Here is a 19,962-nt window from a genome sequence, read left to right on the forward strand (position 1 = left end):
ATCTGAAACCTAAGTGAACTCATGATCTTTCCCCCTAAATTGTCCACCTTCCCTGTTATTAGCAAGGGCACCATCATCATCCCAGTCCCTGAGGTTCCCACTCCAAGAGCTATGTGGATTCCTCAGTACCATTCACCACCACTATCCCTACTCAAATTCTTTACAAGAGCTGAGGCTTTCACCTTTGCAGTTTGGTCAATACTCCTCTCTCCTCCACTCTGATGCTGTCAGCACCCTGCTACAGACCCTCATTACTTCACACCTGAACTCTTGTAATAGTCTACTGGGGTTGAGGGGACAGGAGGGGGGTTCTGCCCTCCTCCATTTTCTCCCCATTCTGATCCTTTCTCCATTCAGCACCTAATCTAATTTCCGATGCAATTTTATCACCCGGTACTCAATAAACTACTTTGACTTTTGATTGCCTATAAGAGTAAATATGAAATGCTTTGTTTGGCATTCAGTCCTTCACAACCTAGACCCCTCCTTCTTTTTCAATCTTGTTTACTTTACTTTCCAACACATCCTATTCAGTCCAGTGACGTGGTCTCCTGCTGTTCCATGAACAAGACATTCCATTTCTCAACTGCAACGTTTCTCCATCCATGCCTTTTCTGCTCTGACTCCTGACCCACTCTGCTTCTGCAGCACAGCTGGGAAACATTGTTTCTTCCAAGAGACATTTGGATATTTATAACGTCATTTGTGGGTCATACAAAATATTCAACTTAAAACTTAGTCTTAGAGGCAGCTAGATGGCAGTGGATAAAGCACCAGCCCTGGAGTCAGGAGGCCCTGGCTTCAAATCCAACCTCAGACATTTAATAATGACCTAGCTGTGTGGCCTTGGACAAGCCACTTAACCCCATTGCCTTGCAAAAAAAAAAAAAAAAAAACCTAAAAAAAAATAGTCTGCTGTATTTTATCTAAAATGCTCCAAGATTTATTGAATTCCAAGGCCCTCTTGTGATTGCTGTGGCCATGCTGAACCAAATGGTTTCATGTCTGGGGATGGATGCGTCCCACTTCTGCTTTAAATCTACGGTCTCAGAAGAGAAAAATGAGGGTAACAAACCACATCTTTATGGCACTTTGAAATTTTAAAACACACTTTCCTCACTCCAAGCCCTCCTGGTAACTAGCTCAAGAATCATTATTCTCATCTGACAAAGGATCCACCTGAGGCCTGGAGAGGCTCTTTAAGTTCTGATTGAACAAAGGTCACGGGTGTTCGTAGCCATTCATGTGGGAACCCTGGTCTCCTGACAACAAATTCACAGATCCACTCCCCTGGCAAAATCTGGGAAATCTGATGTCCTGGGACTAGTGTTACTAGTCTAGTGGTTGACTCAAATGAAATAAAAACTGTTGGGATGAGCGAGTGATTGTCTCTGAATGCCATTCATATTCATAGAGACAGGAGGCTGAAGAACAAACCTTCTTCAATGAACAAAATGCTGACACCTGAAAGATCCCTGGGTTTTGAACCAAAATGCTTGAGTTCAAATCCTAACCCCCCACAGTTTCAAATCATGGATAACCATGCTCAAATTATTTCCCTAAGATTCATTTTCTCTATCTACAAAATGAGTGATGTTGAGCGTACAACTCTAAAATTCCCTCCATCTCCAGAGCCACTGTCCTATCATAGGCTGGCCAGGACTAAGGAGACTCTAAGGAGTACAGAATGAGGGGATTTTCTTCATGTAGGGAAAGAGAATTGGAGAGTATTAAAGGAAAAACCATAGCCTTATGGCTGTCTCTAAGGGATCATAGAAATCTCCAAGAAAAGGAAATAGGTTACATCAGGAGCCCAGAACATGAAAGGAAAGATGGCAGCAAAGAGCAGAGAAGCCCCTTTCCTTAACTCCTATGAGTTAAGAACTGATTCTCCCTGACCCATCACCAGCAGTTAGAGGGAACTATTGAAACTTCAATCAATCAATCAGTCAATAAGTTATTTCATTTACCAATCAATGGAGACTGATAAATCTCCAGTTCTGTAGATACAAAGAAAAGGATGTAACATGGCCCCTTCTCTTAAGGAGCTCTCATTCTAGTGGGAGAGTCAGTCTGCCAGCCACCATGACCATGGAAGGCATATACAGTACAAATACTGGGAGAGCTGAGAGGGAAGATGCCCTGGAATCCCTCACCTATGGCATTAATTTGGACCCTGGGTGCCCTGAGCTCTGCCACTGCTACGGATATCTCTGCCTCCAACCAAACATGTGTTCTTTCAGAGATGGGACCATTGGTTTTTTTGGTAGAATCCAGGCTACTGCAGGGATTCAGATGGTCCCAGAAGAATCTCAGAGCTGGGCTAATGCCAGAAGTAGGACCTGGGAAAAAATAGCTAGAAGGTAATTAGAGATGTGGTCTCCAGGAGGGTCTCAGCATATTCCTATTATCCCATTTGCCTCTTCTAGGACTCTCTAAGCATTGGTCTATGAACCTATTAGCTCCAGACAGTCCTCTCCCAACCAGATAACCTTATGGCAAGCAACAGTCTAGAATGAACTGGAAGGAGGGTCAGGGGTATTTGGTGGAAAAGACTCACCCATCTGTGCCTTGATCTCCTGGTACAGACATAGTCCTAGAACGGAGATCAGTGTGAGAGGTTGCTCCTTTGACATCCAGCTCTCTAGAGCTGACTCTCCTTAGACAGTCTATATTCAACATTGTCTATTTTCCCCAGCATCCTAGACTTCCTGGTCACAGGCTTTCCCAAATCCCTCTCCTTCCTTCAGAGTTGTGACCCCCACAAACTCACCAAGGCAAAGAAGGACTACCATCGGGGAGTGCATGTTGGACCCTCAGCTCCACTATGAGCTTATTAGCTTCAGTGACAAGAAGGGGAGGAGGGGCTACAGTCAGGGGCCAAGGCCAGGATGTGGTAACTAGAGCTTCTAGATCCGCCCCAGTCAATGAGGAACTAGAGAGATTTGGAATGGTTTTTACTTCCAAGAAATGCTCTTTCAGAGGTGCCTTTCTTTTCTTGTCCCTTCTGCCATATTCTTTTATGCAGTCATTTTGGGATTAACTCAAAAACACTTAGTGGAGAGGGCTAAGCTTTTGGAGTTAAAAGGGGGGGGGGTGGAATGTTCATGGTGGCAACCAACTACCTGACTGTTCTTGGACCAGTTGCTCACTTTCAACAGTTCTGTTACCAGACCCAATGTATAACAGGGAGGATTTTATTGATTTGTCTTTTAAGTCAAATGCTGCCCTTTCTTCATCCTGCTGCTCTCACTCTACAATCACCTCTGTCCTACATGCTTCCTGCTGGGTGTCACCATGGAGAGAATATTCCATGAAACAAATGAGGAAGACTTGCAGTGCATCCATATTCAGATACCCCCATGAGTTCAGCTCAGCCTTGTCAGCCTCAAATTCTTCATTTTTTCAAAGCATGATTTAAAGCAATTTAAAAGAACATTTGATGAAATAACTTCCTCTCAGAAACGTTGTGAGGATCAGATGAGATTTTGAAGTGAAGTGTATCTCAAAGCTCTTACATGAATGCCTGCTATCATGACCATTTGAGTCCAGTACGAAGGTACCACATTAATACAATGACTTCAGCCACAAAAGTGATCATGGGGCAGCTAGGTATCACAGAGGGTAGAGCACCAAGCCTGGACTCAGGAGGATTGGACTTCAAATCTGCGCTCAGACATTTAATAATTGCCTGGCTCTGTGACCTTGGGCACGTCGCTCAAACCCCATACATAAATCAAAATTTTTTTTAAAATAAAGTGATCATGAAGGATTTGCTCACAACTTGGACAGAACCCTGCAGAGAGAGCTCCTCAAATACTTACTGTTCCTCCTGACCCTTTTTCTCTGGGATTGAGATGGAAAAATTGATGGTTGCCTTCCACATCTGTCGACTTCAAGGTGCAAGAGATAACACATCTGAAGTATGAAAACTAAGGACTCAAAGGTGTTCAGTGTTTTGAGTGTTACGTTTTCAATTGCAGTTTTGAGTGAATATAAGAATTGCAATCAATCTTGGGGACAAGAAATTCATTTCACACAAGCAATACAGGAAAGGCATAGATGCAAATTCTTTTCTTTTACAAAAAGTGGGAGTTGCACTGAATAACAAGCTTGAGATGTTTCCATTGTGTGGTATTTTAAGTTGTCCAAACTCATGCTAGACCTTCCCTTAATGGTACGTGGCTGCAAAGTTTAGAATGATACTATCTTGGAGACTAGGAAGAACGATGATAGACTTCCCTCTTCCCCATGGAATCCTTCCCCGGAAAATAAATGAGGCTGGGGAGCATCTGCTTATAATAGAATCAAGGTATTAGTAGGAAGAAGGAAGTGGGATGGAGGCACCCACCACCTACCATGGAAAGAACCCCATCAAGTGGGACTGACTGGTATGAAAAAATCCCTCGGGGTGTGGTTGTCAATGGAGCAAAACTATCCTTAAGGCGCCAAACTTCTAATATTATATTTACAAGGACCCTAAGCACAAGTTGGGTCCAACCCATCTTAGAAGGACTATTCCGGGAATTATGCATCTTGGATCATGGGGAAGCAAAGACGAACATGACCAGACATGGACCTAGGAAAGTAAAATGGCAGGAGAGAAAGCCACGACATCAAGGAAATCCCTTGGACTTCACAAGTGATCAGGAGTGGACTGGTTGGTGTTGTAGGTAGGGAGTGGGAAGGAAAGGGGAGATGACAGACAGATTCCAGAAGAGGAACGCTTCACACAGGCAATACATGCTATTTGTCTCTCCAACTCTTTCCATCATCACTCAGACACATAAAACAATGTATGCTCTCTGGGACTGTGGGTACTGAGGGCACCAATACTCAGCATGTAATCAAATATCTGCCAAAGTCTTGGCATAATTGGGTTTCCCCAAGGAGATTGGTGGTTCTTCCTGGGACTGGGTGGCTACAAAGCAAGCCTTTGATTAAAAGCATTTGATCTGACTCCAGAAGGGATCTAGATGCCAGAATATCCTGATGGGATGAAGGAAGGACTACATGAGGAAGGGGCAGCTGTAAGCCTGTGATTACATCCATCTGCCAGTGTTCATCCCCACAGCATTAACACAATTTTTGAATGCTGACATTCTGAAATACATTTCTTTTCCCAGATTCTTGATCCTGTGTGTCTTTTTAAAGCTTCTCTTGGACCTTTCATTGAGACTGAGACTTCCCTGCTTCCTTCTTAAGGTTTTCCTATGATGGCATAAAGGAAGGTCTCTGGAATTTCTGGAGGTTATCATTCTGCTTCTTACTTTGAACAGATATTTTTGGTTGAATGTAGATCACTCCCTGGGGGTCTTCAGCCTAGAAAACATGAGAGAAAGATGAATGACTTGGTGAATTCATTGGTATAAAGGCAAACTGATTGATCGGGCATGAGAATTGTGGAATGGGGCACAGGAAAATACGTGGTTGGGATCAAGGTTGGGACAGAAGTTCCTCAAGAAGAAGTTATTAAGGCTTGCTAACAGCATGGTGCTAAGCATTGAGGATATAAAGAGAAATAGAGTTTCTACTTTCCAAGAGCTCAGACCCAAACTGGTATAGGCAGCATATGCTTGGGATTTCAGTTGCAGGACAGATGGAAAGATCCAGAATCTTCAGGTTTCAGTTATAAGAAAAGCTCTGTGTGATTCCCTGGGAGACAGCAAGAACTGCCCACATGAGTGATTCACTGTCCTTGGGAACCAGCAATGGGCCTAATGGAGAGAGTGCAAAGAACATTCTGTATTCCCTCTAGAAAGTGTCAAGATAGGGTTCAGTGTCCAACCGAGAATAGCCAATGCAAGGGGACAAGGACAGGAGAGTTAGAGTGGACTGTGACAGGAGAGTGGGAAATGAAGCCCCAGCTGGCCACCAGTCTGGGAATTTCCAGACTCCCCTGGATGTTATTTAGCGAATCCTGCCAATAGGGGGAGGGAGAAAATAAGGAAAGACTCACAACTGACTTAGTCTGCCCTGTGTTGCTCACTTCTTCATCTATTGTAGAGAGACATTATCATAAGCTCTCACAAAAAAACAAATATTAGACCTCCCTCACAGCTTTGATAAGGGGTCCTGGGAGGGAAGGAGGACAGCAAGTCAGGTGAGTGATGACCCTCCACCCTAGAATATCAGGAGACAGCTCAGTATGGGATGAGTCATGCAGGGCCCTTCTTGGACCTCTTTTTCCACTTTAAGAGATCTTTCTGCGTCTATGTGGCAGACCTTGGCCTACATTAAAAGCTCCTCTGGGAAACTTGGGTCATCAATGGGGAGAGTGGAGATTGGGAGCCATCTTTGAGTCTCTTGCCCCTGACTCTGCCCTCTTCATACTTATTTCTATTTCCAAGGAACCAAGCTCTGCCCCAGAGGCCTTCACTACCTGGTCAAAGACTTGGATCATAAACATCTCGTGGATAAACCTCCTGGTTGCTTGGCACACTCCTGATGCAAAGCATATGAGCTGTCGAGGTCCATAGTCTTCAAGGCTTCTCTTCCTGTACTCATTCCAGTCTACACTACTGCCTTCCAGCACAATCTTCCCATGGCTTTTTCTCCAGATACTTCTCCTCAGCCACCCACAATAGATACTCTGTCCTCAAGGACTTCTCGCCTTTGCCTTTTTCCTAAGTGCTGATTGCTTCACACACATCATAACTACAGAAAACTACACTTCTTCCTATTTGGGCAACCCCTTCACAACTACACCTCAATAGCCTCCAAACCAGCACCATGCCCTCCCTGCCCTCCCTCCTCCTGTTGGGGAGCTGCAAACTGTGAACAAATCACCTCTGCCATTGTTCCTGGATGGGTTGTGTCCATCTATTTCTTTATGGTCACACTCACCATCTCTGTAGCCTTCTGAACCAAAATACCTTTTCCCTGCCCCCCCCACCCGCCATCTTCTCTGTATTTTGTCTTTCCCATTACAATGTAAGGTTTTTGTGGACATGGACAGTATTCATTTCTGATTTTTATTCCTAATACTTGTCACGTGGTAACCACTCATTAAAAGTTTTTATGTTCTTTTATATAATTCCAGTGATTTTTGTTCAGAGTTGTTAGAATTCAGACTTTCTCCTTAATCGCATTTTTTCAAGTGTTTGTGTGTTTGCCTCTGAAAAATGGAACCTGGGACCTATGAATAAATGGCTGAACTGCTCAGCACAGGGATCGGGACTGGATTCCCAGGTAAAAAGGGGATGTAAATGTTGGAGTTTGTTCTTCCTTCCCTGCACTGAGAATTCCAGCCCTCAGACAATGAGGAACTAGGAACATTTGGAATATTTTTTACTTCTACTTATGACTCTTTCACAGGTGCCTTTCTTTCCTTATTCCTTCTGCCACCTTCCTTAATTCAGTCATTTGGGGATTAACTCAGAAGCACTTAGTAGAGAGGGCTGTGTTTGTGGAGCTATAAAATGGAGGGGTGGCATCCACATGGGGCCAACCAACTTCCTATATATATTCTTGGGCCAGTCAGTTCTCTTTGACCAAACCCACTGTAGAACAAGCAGGATTTGACTGATTTGTCTTTTAAGTCGAATGCTGCCCCTTCCTCACCCTCCTGTTCTCACTCTTCACTCACCTCTTGCTTACATGCTTCCTGCTAGGGGTCACCATGGAGAGAATGTTACATGGAAAGAATCAGAAAGATCTAAGGTCCATGGATATTCAGATACCCCCATCAGTGTCACTTGTGACAATTCACCTCACCCCTCTCTGCCTCAGATTCTTCATTTTAGAAATCATGATTTAAAGCAGTTTAAAAGAACATTTGATAAAAATGACTTGCTCCCAGGAATGCTGTGAAAATCAGATGAGAACATGAAGTGAAGTGAATCCCAAAGCCCTGTATGGATGCCTACTATTGTGACCATTTGAGTCCAATACAGAGGGTTCCAGATTAGTACAATGACTTCACCCACAAAAGTGATCCATGGGGCAGCTAGGTGTCACAGAGGAAGGAGAACCAGGCCTGGAATCAGGAGGGCAAGAGTTCAAATCTGGGCTCAGACACTTAACACTTGCCTAGCTTTGTGACTTTGAGCAAGTCACTTACACCCCATTGCCTTAAAGAAAGAAAAAAAAAATTTAACAAGTGATCATGAAGGTTTTGCTCACAATGTGGAAAGAACTCTGCATAGAGGGGCTCCTTGGATGTTTACGGTTACACATGACCCTTTTTCTAAGTGATTTAGATGGAAAAATTGATGGTGGCCTTCTACATGTGGAGACTTCAAGGTGCAACGGATAACACACTTGAAGTATGAAAATGAGGGATGAAATGGCCTTGAGTGCTTTGAATTTTGTGTGGAAATCAGTGTTGAGTTTTAAATTTGAGTTCTGAGTGAATATAAGAACTGCAATCAATCTTGGGTACAAGAAATTCAATTCACACAAACCACATAGGAATGGCACAGTTGAAAAAATGTGGTGGTTTCAGTGAATTGCAAGCTAAAGGTATTTCCACTGTGGAATATTTTAGGTTTCCCAAAGTCATGCTAGACTTCCCCATAATGATTCCTTGCTGCCAAGTGTAGAATGATGCTATCTTGGGGACTAGGAAGAAAAATGATAGACTTGCCTCTTCCCTATGCAGTCCTTCTCCAGAAAACAAATGGGGCTGGGGAGCAGCTACTTATAATGGAATCACGGTAATGGTTGGCAAAGGGAGGTGGGATGGAGGCACCCACCACCTACCATAGAAGGAACCCCATCAGATGGGACTGCAGCTTCTACCCCCTTACAGGTCCTAAAACTCGCTAAGGGAGGGACTGATAAGGTAACAAACCCATCCTCCAAACCTATCCAAAGTACCAGGATTTCATGTACAAAGACCCTAAGCACAAGTTGGGTCTAACCCATCTTAGAAGGATTATTCCAGGAATTATGCATCTTGGATCATGAGGAAGCAAAGACGAACATTACCAGAGATGGACGAAGGAAAGTAAAATGGCAAGAGAGAAAGCCACGACATCAAGGAAATCCCTTGGGCAGCACAAGTGATCAGGAGGGGACGGGTGGGTTCCCTAAGGAGTGGGAAGGAAAGGGGATATGGCAGACAGATTCCAGAAGAGGAACTCTTCACATGGGCAATACATGCTATTTGTCTCTTCAGCTCTTTCCATTATCACTCAGACAGATAGAACAATGTATGCTCTCTGGGACTGCGGGTACTGAGAACACCAACACTCAGGAGGTAATCAAATGTCTGCCAAAGTCTTGCCATAATTGGGCTTCTCCAGGGAGATCGGTGGTTCTTCCTGGGACAGGGTGGCTACAAAGCAAGTCTTGGATTGGAAGCATTTGATCTGAGGCCCAGAATGGGTCTAGATGCCAGAATATCCTGTTGGGCTAAAAGAGGGATTATATGGGGGGGGGGGGCAGCTGCAAGCCTGTGAATACATTCAACTGCCAGTGTGGCCATGCCTACCATATTCACACAATTTTTGAATGTTGATATTCTCAATACGTTTCTTTTCCCAGATCCTTGTTCCTTCATGTGCTTTTTTTTTTACCATTTAAGAGGCATTTTATTTAGACAACTGAAAACAATTAGATGTTCAGAAGCAGTGTACAATGAGAGAAATCAAACCAAATACTTTATCATGTACTCCCTTCTTTACAACTAAAGCAAAAGTCTGCTTTCAGAAAAAAAGTAAAATAGGCCATTACATTTTTTTTCTCCATAATAAAGTAAAATGGCTACAAGAAATCTAATTGAAATAGGAGAAATTGGATGTTGGCTTGCACGTGTTCATTCAAAAAGGCAGTAGGATAGTGGACTAAATGAGCACAATTCTAGCCGCCATTTTAGGATAGTCTCAAGTTTTCACTTAGACACAACACCGAGCTAGTTCCAACAATGGAGCTATCACATTCCCTATCATGTATTGCCTATGTTTGCCTTATGGAGAGAGTAACTCAGTAAGGCTTCTGCTAATTGCTGCCTGTTTTAGTCCACATGTGGCAGAACATCCGTGGCATTTTCAGGTGCTCAGGCCTTCACTTCAGGAGTGGAACTATAGATGGAATCTGAGTGTTCTAAGCCAAGATCTTCTAGTTCTTCTTCTGTTGTTTCTGGAAAACTGATCGTCGGTTTTGTTAGTACTCCACCCTCGTCTTCAGGAAGCACCCATGTCCAAAGGCCATATGTTTTCCCTACCACAGTCTGCCATAGTCTCAACGTCCCATCCTCAGAAGCACTAGCATATAGCTCTCCATCAGCACTAAACCTTACACAGTGAATAGGACCCAAGTGCCCTTTGGAGGATTCTAGCTCTTGTCCACTATTATAATCATATTTATAAAGTTTAAAATCTTCACCACCTGCAACAAGAAAATCTTTCTCAGGATGAAGAGATGCAGAATTGATGGGAGCAGGAGCTTCAAAAGATTTAATTGGCTCCAGAATTGCTGCGCTATGAAAAGCAATAGATCTCCCATAGGTTATTACCAGAATCTCTCCTTCAGGAATATATTCCATACTGCTAACTGACATACTAAAATTTAGAGACTGTACTTCTGTCATTGAAGCTCTAACCCAGAGGCGGACAGTTTTGTCATCTGCTGAAAGAATCTGTGTATCATGCCTGCACCATAAAGCCTTTTTTATACCGGAGGTGTGACCACTGGTTTCCTTAGGTTCTGCTTCAGATTTGTTCAAATCACATAATGAGTAAAAGTTGATCCTGACCACCTGTCAATAGATAGTTGCTATCCTGAGTGAAATCCACACTCGTGACAATGTGTTTATGAGCCAAGGTCATCAGTTCATCTCCTGAAACAGCATCCCATACTTAGGCTGCTGTAGCTGCTTTTGTAGCATCTTTATTCAATGTAGCACCCCAAACAGCACCCATATGACCCAAAAATGTTCCGATCCAGTCTCCTGTGTCTCCTTGGCTAGCATAGGTTTACCATCTTTGGAAGCGCTAATTAGGAAATAGCCATAGGCGGTGATGCCGCTGAAGGCCAGGTCCGCCACAGGTCGCGTGCGGCCGGAGCAGGTAAGCGGGGTCTGCCTCATGGCCACGGCGGCGGCGGCTCCTCCTCAGCGGCCCTTGCAGGGAGGCGCCGTGGGCTCCTGGTGTGCTCCGGGGGCCGCCCCGGCCCTGGTGCCGCCGCCCGGGGCTGCTGGCACGAAGCTGACTCGGTGGCCTCCGAGTCAGCACGGGGTGGGCTCTGGCCGCCCAGGGAGGGAGAGGAGGAGGAGGAGGAAGGGAGGTGAGGGAGGGAGGGAGAGGAGGACAGGGGAGCCCCTTCGTGTCTTTTTAAAGCTTCTCTTGGACCTTTCATTGAGACTGAGACTTCCCTGCTTCCTTCTTAAGGATTTTCCTATAGGGAATAAAGGCAGGTCTCTGGAACTTTCTGGAGGATGTCATTCTGCTTCTTCTTACTTTGAATAGATATTTTTGGTTGAATGTATGTAACTCCCTGGGGATCTTCAGTGTTGAAAACATGAGAGAAAGATGGATGACTTGGTGAATGTCATGTAATGGGGATAAAGAAAAACTCATAAGGCATGAGAATTGTGGAATGGGGGCATAGGAAAAGAAGTGGTTGGGATCAAGGTTGGGCCAGAAATTTCTCAAGAAATGTTTATTAAGCCTTGCTAAGAGCATGGTGCAAAGCAATGAGGTTATAAAGAGAAATGGCATTTCTGATCTCGGGGAGCTCAGCCCTAAACTGGCATAAGCAGAATATACTTAGGATTTCAGCTGTAGGACAGATGGAAAGACCCAGAAATTTTCAGGTTTCTTTTGTAAGAAAAGCTCTCTGGGAATCCCTGCAAGACAGCAAGGACATTGCCCACATGAGTGATTCACTGTCCTTGGGAACCAGCAATGGACCTAATGGAGAGAGTGCAAAGAACATTCTGTGTTCCTTCTACAAATTGTGAGGATAAGGCTCAGTGTCCAATCAAGAATAGCCAATGGAAGGGGCCAATGACAGGAGAGTTAGAGTGTACTCTGGGAAAGGAGAGTGGGAAATGGAGCCCCAATTTTCATCTGTCTGGGAACTTCCAGATTCCCCTGGATGTCATTTGAGGAATACTTCCCATTAGGAGAGGTAGAAATTAAGGAAAGATTCACAATTGACTTAGTCTGTCCTGTGTTGCTCATTTCTTCATCTATGGGAGACAGATTATCATAAGGGCTCAGAAAAAAAAATATTAGACCTCCCTGACACTTCCAGGATCCAGCTGCCCTGTTACCCACAACATGTACATGTGACTTCTTGGGGTGTTCTAGGATGAATGGAGTGGAGAGACTACTGGTGGTGTTGGTTTCTTGGGGTCCTATGGGAAAAGAGAAAATCAGGGGCATGTTACCCCCAATGACCTTCATCATGGCATCTTCTCTACAAGAGTTGCTACAAATGGTCTGTTCATGAAGTTTTCAAAGGTTATTGAAGTTCCTGAGATTGAGAAGCATTTCAATTTCCCATTTCCTTTGTTCAGAATTGAGCTCCTCATTGGTCCTTTACCCAGCATGAATTCATTGTCTCTCTCCTCCCATATAGTAGAGGAAAATCTGTAGCAGGGTCCAGGGGTGGCTAGGTGGCACACTGGATAAAGCACTGGTCCTGGAGTCAGGAGTACCTGGGTTCAAGTCCGGTCTCAGACAATAATGACCTAGCTGTGTGGCCTTGGGCAAGCCACTTAACCCCATCGCCTTGCAAAAAAAACCTAAAAAAAAGTCATCATATAAATCAAAATATTTATAGCAGGGTCCAGTGATAAAAGTTAAAGTTGCCATTTGGGAGATGGGTTCTTGATAGTATGAGAACATGAAATGAATCTCTCTACCTTCTTGGTGTGTCTCCATGAGTGGTCACTTTAAAGAGAAAGAGAAGAAATACAGTTTGGGGAATTCAGTTCTCATCCACCTGGCTCCTCACTCACCCCCAGGGAGTTTATTCTTTCTTCTCCATACTCACCGAAATGATGGAGATAGTAACTTAGTAAAACCAAGAGGACAAGGATGCTGACACGACTGAGAATCATGAAGAGAATGTTTCCAGAGGTGAGGGATGTTCCTAAGATGGAGAAGGACGTCAATTTTCCATTTCCAAGGTCTGGAAGTAAGTTCCTCATTGGCCCTTCACCTCCCCTCCCACTGTCAAAAGGAAAATCTGTACCAAGATCCAAAATTTTGAGGAATCAGGACTGTCCCCAACTCCACCCTCTGCTGTCAATCTTACCTGTTCCCAGAAAAGATGAACCCTATGCACCTAGAAAGCAGATTAAATATGGATAAATGAACCACTCATTGTGGTTCAAAAGGAACACCTTATGTTATCTGGGAATGTTTTTCCTCCTAAGAAGAAACAGGTTTCCATATTCAGTGCTTCCTTAGGGATTGACCCCATTGAAGTATATACACTGCTGTTCTCTGGTTCAAAGGACACAAACACTTCGTAGTTTCTAAGTCATAATTTCAAAGAGTTTTATAGGAGATAACGACCAGTCTCAGGTGTCTCCTGTATGGAAAGAAGAGTAGGAAATTCTAGAGTGGGGTGGGGAATTTCCAGATGGTAGGCAACAAGAGAGCTGATGCTGAAGGAAAATTTGGAAGGATTTACCTCTCATTTCACCTAATCTAGAGGAAAAGCTCTACCAGGATCCCAAAACATAAGGAACTATGGTTGTCCCCTCAATCCATTCAATGCCATTAATCTTACTTATAACCACATGCCGTTGCCCAAGTCTATGGCTCTACCAAGAAGTGCCTCCTCACCAGTCACTAAAACCTCCAGGGCATCACTGAACATGGATGGGGTGGAGTTGCTCCCTCCAGTGTGATGGTGACACCTGTAGCTCCCAGCATGGTTTTTGGTCACAGCATTGATGAGGAATGCAGCCTCATTCTGGCTCGAATTGACTGTCCCAACAGGTCTCTCCTCTCCCTCCTTGTGCAGAGTGAATCTGGTGCCACAGGCAGATGTCTGACAATGGAATGTCATGTTCCCTCCCACAGAAACATGGGAGCTGGGCTGGACAGTCAAGGACGGTTTGGTCAGAACATCTGGAAGCCAAAGCACAAACCACAAGCTGGAATCTCGTGAAGTCAATATAATGGAATGACAGGCAAGGAAGGATCTCCCAGGCTATTTTCTAAGTCTTTCAACCTATGTCCCTCCCTTGGCAATTCCCTTCTCCTAAAAAACTCACTTTCATTGTATTTCACAGGAAGGAAAGAAAGGATCTTTAAGGGATCCCTGAGACTCTGAGTAATGGAAAAGTAACTGAAATGATCCTTTTTTATATCCCCTGTACCTCCCCAGTGACCCTCCCTGCCAGCTCATTCCCTGGAAGATGCACACGACACTCGCCCTTTATACTGTCCTCTCCCAGATTTCCCCTGTGTGACTCTCCACCTCTCTCCCCTGGGTACTGGAGCCAGGGATCCTCACTCACCTGTCAGACAGACATTCACAGACTCACTGGCTTCTGAAACCCGAGATACAACCTTCTTGTCATAGTAAATGCATCTGTAGGACCCTGCATCTTGGACTGTCACAGACCGGAGGGGAAATTCAACCCATCTCTTTTCTGCTTTGAGTCGAAAGACAGGTTCTGGCCTCCCAGCCTTCAGTAATATAAATTTAATACTTTCAAAGGATGAGCTGTCCACTGGCAGGCTGCACTTTAGGATTATACTTCCTCCTAGGGTCACCTTAGAGCTCTGGTGGGCTAAGAAAGAGGGTTTGGGGAGAGAACCTGGGAAGGAGAAAACAAACAAAAATTTAATAAAAACAACACCCACTAGGTCAGGAGACAGAAAGCCAGAGCTGAAGACCCATCTCTATTGCTCCTCAGAGGTTTCCTCTGGAGAATTAACTTTCTCCTATCTGGGTCCAAATTCCTTGCTCTGTGACCTAAGCCAATCTTGCTCACTTCTCTGGGACTCATTTCATTTGTTTCTCACTCATGAACATGGACAGTAACTATAAGGAACTTTCCTTCTCTGAACCTCTCTGATTCAACTCTGGCCCCAGTCACATTTTCTGATTCATTTCCCATCCCTTTCTTCCAACTGCAGTAGGAGACCCTCATACCCTACAGGCCCCTGATCCTGAAAGATGACTAGAATTTAGGTGACTCTCTGCACCCAGTGCTTTTGCCTCTACTGGGTCACTGATATTGGGGAAGGAAGGGGTGACCTTGAATCCAGAATAACTCTTACCTGTCACCACCAAATCCAAGGTGTCACTAACCATTGAACTTCTCTTTGGCTCCATCTTCTCAGAGTAAACACAGCTGTAGCTCCCAGAATGCTTGATGTTGACAGATGCCAGGGGGAACTTAGCCTCTTTTTCTGCTGACTTCTGGGAATAATATTCAGGAATCCCTGCCTTGAACAGGGTGAATGTTACCTCCTGTGGACTTGATTGCCCTGTCCAGCAATGCAGAATCACATCAGTGCCTGGCACAACTACAGAGCTTGGTTCAGCCCAGATTGAAGGTTTCCTAAGGGGTCCTGGGAGAGAAGAAGGTCAGCAAGTCAGGTAGGTGATCACCCTCCACCCCAGAATTTCAGGAGACAGGTCAGAATGGGATGAGTCATGCATTTAACAGATCTTCTGTGTCTATGTGGCAGAGTTTTACCAAGGCTAAAAGCTCCTCTGGGGAACTTGGGGCATCATTGGGAAGAGTGGGGATTGGGGGCCATCTTTGAGTCTTTAGTCCCTGACTCTGGCCCCTTCATACTTATTTCCATCTCCAAGGAACTAATCACTATCCCACAGGCCTTTACAACCTGGTCAAAGACTTGAATCATAGCCATCCCATGGATTAACCTCCTGGTTGCTTACCACGCTCCTGATGAAAACCCTGTGAGCTGTAGAGGTCCCTGGTCTTCAAGGCTTCTAGACTTGTGCTCCTTCCAGTCTACATTATTGCCCTCCAGCACCTTCTTCCTATGGCCTTTTGTCCAGATACTCCTCCTTAGCCACCCACACTACATATTCTGTCCTCAAGGACTTCTACACTTTCCATTTTTTCTAAGTGGTGATTGCCTCACACAGACCATAATGGCAGAAAACAGCACTTCTTCCTATTTGGGCAACCCCTTCACAACTACCTTTCAATAGCCTCCAAACCAGAAACATACCCTGGCCCTTCCTTTTCCTGTTGGGGAACTATGAACCATGAATATATCACCTCCACCATTGTTCCTGGATGGGCTGTGTCCATCTATTTCTGTATGACTCCACTCGCCATCTCTGTAGCCTTTTACACCAAAATACCTTTTCCCTACCCACCCCCTCCCTGAATATTCTCAGTGTGTGATCTTTCCCATTAGAATGTAAGCTCCTTGTGGGCAGGCACTGTATTCACTTCTGATTTGTATTCTTAGTCCTTGTCACATAGTAAGCACCTATTTAAAGCTTTTTTTGTTCATTTATATAATTTCAGTGATTTGTTCAGAGTTGTCAGAATTCAAACTTTCTCTTTAATTGTCTTTTTTTGAGGTTTTGTTTGCAAGGCAATGGGGTTAAATGGCTTGCCCAAGGCAACGCAGCTGGGTAATTATTAAGTGTCTGAGGTCAGATTTGAACTCAGGTACTCCTGACTCCAAGGCCAGTGCTATACCTACTGCACCACCTAGCCGCCCCTAGTGTGTGTGTGTGTATTTTCCTCCAACATAAGGAACCTAGGACCTCAAGTTGAATGATTCAGTGAATAAATAGCTAAGCTGTTTAGCACAGGGATTTGGACAGGATTCCCATGTAAAAAAGGAATTGAAATGTTGAAGTTTTGATCCTCTTTCCCTATACTGAGAATTCCAGTATCAAGCCTGGAAATATACTTCACCACCATCTTTCTATCTTAATAGAAGGACATTCTTTGTCCCCGAAGCCTCCCTTTGAAAAGATCCTTTGGTTAATCTCAACAAACATTACTTTAGTACCTATGGGTCAGACGTTATGCCACTCTCTAACTTGAGAACTTTGCTTCACATTGTACAAAAAATATTGAAGTCATTCACTTGAGTTCTTGTTTTCATCACTTCCTAACACCCTGGTTCCTTCTCTCACTCCCTGCTCCTTCACCCATCTCTTATATGATGAGGTGACCTTATTACTGACCAAAGTCAACCACTCTACCCACTCAAGGAATACCAATCTCTACAGCCAATCTCCAACCTATTGATTCTTGGTATAGCCCCTCTATCATTTATTTTCATTCTCTCCCTTTCTTGGTTCTCTTCCTGCTGCCTAGCAACATATCCATGTCTCTCTCATCCTCGAAAAAATTTTCATTGATCCTTCCACCCCCACTGACCTTCATCCTGTATCTTCCCTCCTTTGTAGCTAAATTCCTCAAAACTGTTTTCTACAATAGATCCCTACACTTTTTCTTCTCTCGTTCTCTCCTTACCCTTCCACACACTGGCTTTCAGCCCTATCATTCCTTGAAAACTGTTCTCCAGCAGTATCTGAAGTGGTATCAGGAGGAAGCCTACATACAACCTGCCACCATCCAAGACTTCACACAATGATTAATGATCATATTTGATGCTAGCTCATTTTTACAAGAAGCTTGAAGATCAGCAAAACATTGCCATCTATGGTCTCATTTTTGCTAGAATGAGGAAAATGAGGCTAATAAAAAAGAGATCTCATGTCTTTGTGGCACTATGAAATTTGTAAAAGAATCTTCCTTACAATTTCCCCCCAAGGCAATTAGTCCAAGAACTTTTATTTTCCTTGGACAAATTAGACACCTGAGACCTGCAGAGGCTCTCTCACCTCTTACTGAAATAATGTCATAGCATTAGTTCAAAACTCATGGAGGATCCTGGTCTTCTTAAAACAAACAAATCCACAGGTCCGCCACGACTGGCAAGATCATGGACATCCAATATCTGGGGCAATGCACCCAATCCCTGGGTCATCCGGACTTCTGCACCCTTCCCTATTGCCTCTCTCCAAAACTGGCTTCATACTCCTAAAAAATGGAAGAACCAAGCAGCTAGTGGCACAGTAGATAATGAACCAGTCAGGAAAGCCTCAGACAATAATAATTACCTAGCTGTGTGACCTTGAACAAGTCACTTAACTCCATTGCCTTGCTAAAAAACAAAACAAGAATATAAAAAGAACAATGGAAGATCCTTGAAGGCAGGGACTATGTCTTCTTTACTGCCAGCAGGAACCAGTCTAGTGTTTAACTCAAATGAAATTGAAACTGATAGAATAAGTGATTGCCTCTTAATCCCAGACATTTTCATAGAGTAGGGAGGCTGAAGGGAACACCTGAAAATCAAATCTCTTAAACTGGAAATAGCACTCGGGTTTGTAGCAGAAAGCTTGGATTCAGATCCTGACTCTTAACACTTTGTTGGAATGTGAACCCTGCTGAAATTATTTCATTTCTCTTCATCTCATTTACCCCATCAGCAAAGTGATGGAGGTTACACCAGACGGCTCAAAAGTTGCCGTGCTCTTCAGAGCCACTGTGCCAAAGAGTGGAAAGCGATGAAGGACCCTCTGGGGAATACAGCAAGAAAGTGTTTTCTTCACACAGGAAAGGACCCTTCTTTGGACACTCTAATTTTTTCAATGCCCCTTCACAAAGATGGTATCCCAAAATGGAAAAAAATAGATTCATAAAAGATTAAAGGAAAAACTGCAGCCTGATGTCTATCTGTAAGAGATCACAGATCTACTCCAGGAAAGGGAAGCAGGTTGCATCAGAAACCCAGATATCATGGAGGGGCCGCTGGGCAGCAAAGAGCAAAAGGAGCTATTTTCTTTAACTATTAATAATAGTCCTGGATTGAATCCCCTCAACCATCGTCATTGCCCATAGGAAACGACTGAACCCTCACTCAATGAGTCAATAAGTTATTACTGTTACCAATCACAGAATTAAATTCTATAGCTACAAAGAAAGGGAAGCACATGGTCTTTGCCCTAAAGGAGTTTACACTCCAGTGAGGAATCCAGCCTGCCAGCCGCCATGTAGATGGAAGGCATAAACAATCCAAATATAGGGAAATCCCAGAGGGCAGAAGCCATGGAATCCCTCAGTTATGGTGTTACTGAGATTACCCAGCCACCCACCCCCAGAGCAGATATCTCTGCCTCCTACCAAGATGTGTACTTCTAGATCTGGGACCTTTGGTTTTCTGGAGAACCCTGGCTCCTATACATATACCCACAGCCCCCGAACGAGCTCAGAGCAGAGCTAATGACAGAAGCACAGTCTGAGGAATGCAGCTACCAGGGATTTCCAGATGTGGTCTCCAGGAGGGTCTCAGTGTTTTACTATTACCCCATTTGTCCATAAGTTTATTGGCCTACTGGTCTGTCCCACAACCCTCTCCCCAAGCAGATAAGGTCAGGGCAAGATCATGGACATCCAATATCTGGGGCAATGCACCAAAAGTGAAGTGGAAGGAGGGCCAGGGCCATTTTAGGGGAAAGGACTCACCCATCTGAGCCTTGATCTCCTGGTAAAGACATAGTCCTAGAAGGGAGATCAGTATGAGAGAAGGATTCTCTTTTTCTAAACTACATTATTCCCCATTGCACTGGTGATTTCCTCATGGATCAGACAGGATGACATCCGGCTTTCTGGATTTAACTCCGCCTATACAACCTACATTCAACACTGACTTCCCCACCGCCAGTGTCCTAGACTTCCCTGGTCACAGGTTTTTCCAAACCCCTCTCCTTCTTTCAGACCTCCCCCCTCCCCCCAGACTCACCGAGGCAGAAAAGGACTGTGCTTGTGGGCTGCATGATGGACCCTCAGCTCCACTATGAGCTTAGCAGCCTCAGTGACAAGAAGGGGAGGAGGGGCTAGAGTCAGGGGCCCAAGGTCAGGATGTGGTAGCCAGAGCTTCTAGATCCGCCCCAGTCAATGAGGAACTAGAGAGATTTGGAAAGTTTTTCTTCCATGAACTATTCTTTCAGAAGCGCCTTTCTTTCCTTGTTCCTTCT

At 44.4% G+C, this 19,962-nt stretch overlaps 1 pseudogene; it reads right to left on the reverse strand.

Moving 5' to 3' along the window:
- Window positions 1-10,000: 10,000 nt before the first annotated feature.
- LOC141509952 (serine-threonine kinase receptor-associated protein-like) lies at window positions 10,001-19,761 on the reverse strand (annotated as a pseudogene).
- Window positions 19,762-19,962: the final 201 nt, after the last annotated feature.

Source organism: Macrotis lagotis, chromosome 1 (genome assembly GCF_037893015.1).
Source record: "Macrotis lagotis isolate mMagLag1 chromosome 1, bilby.v1.9.chrom.fasta, whole genome shotgun sequence".
NCBI lineage: Eukaryota > Metazoa > Chordata > Mammalia > Peramelemorphia > Peramelidae > Macrotis > Macrotis lagotis.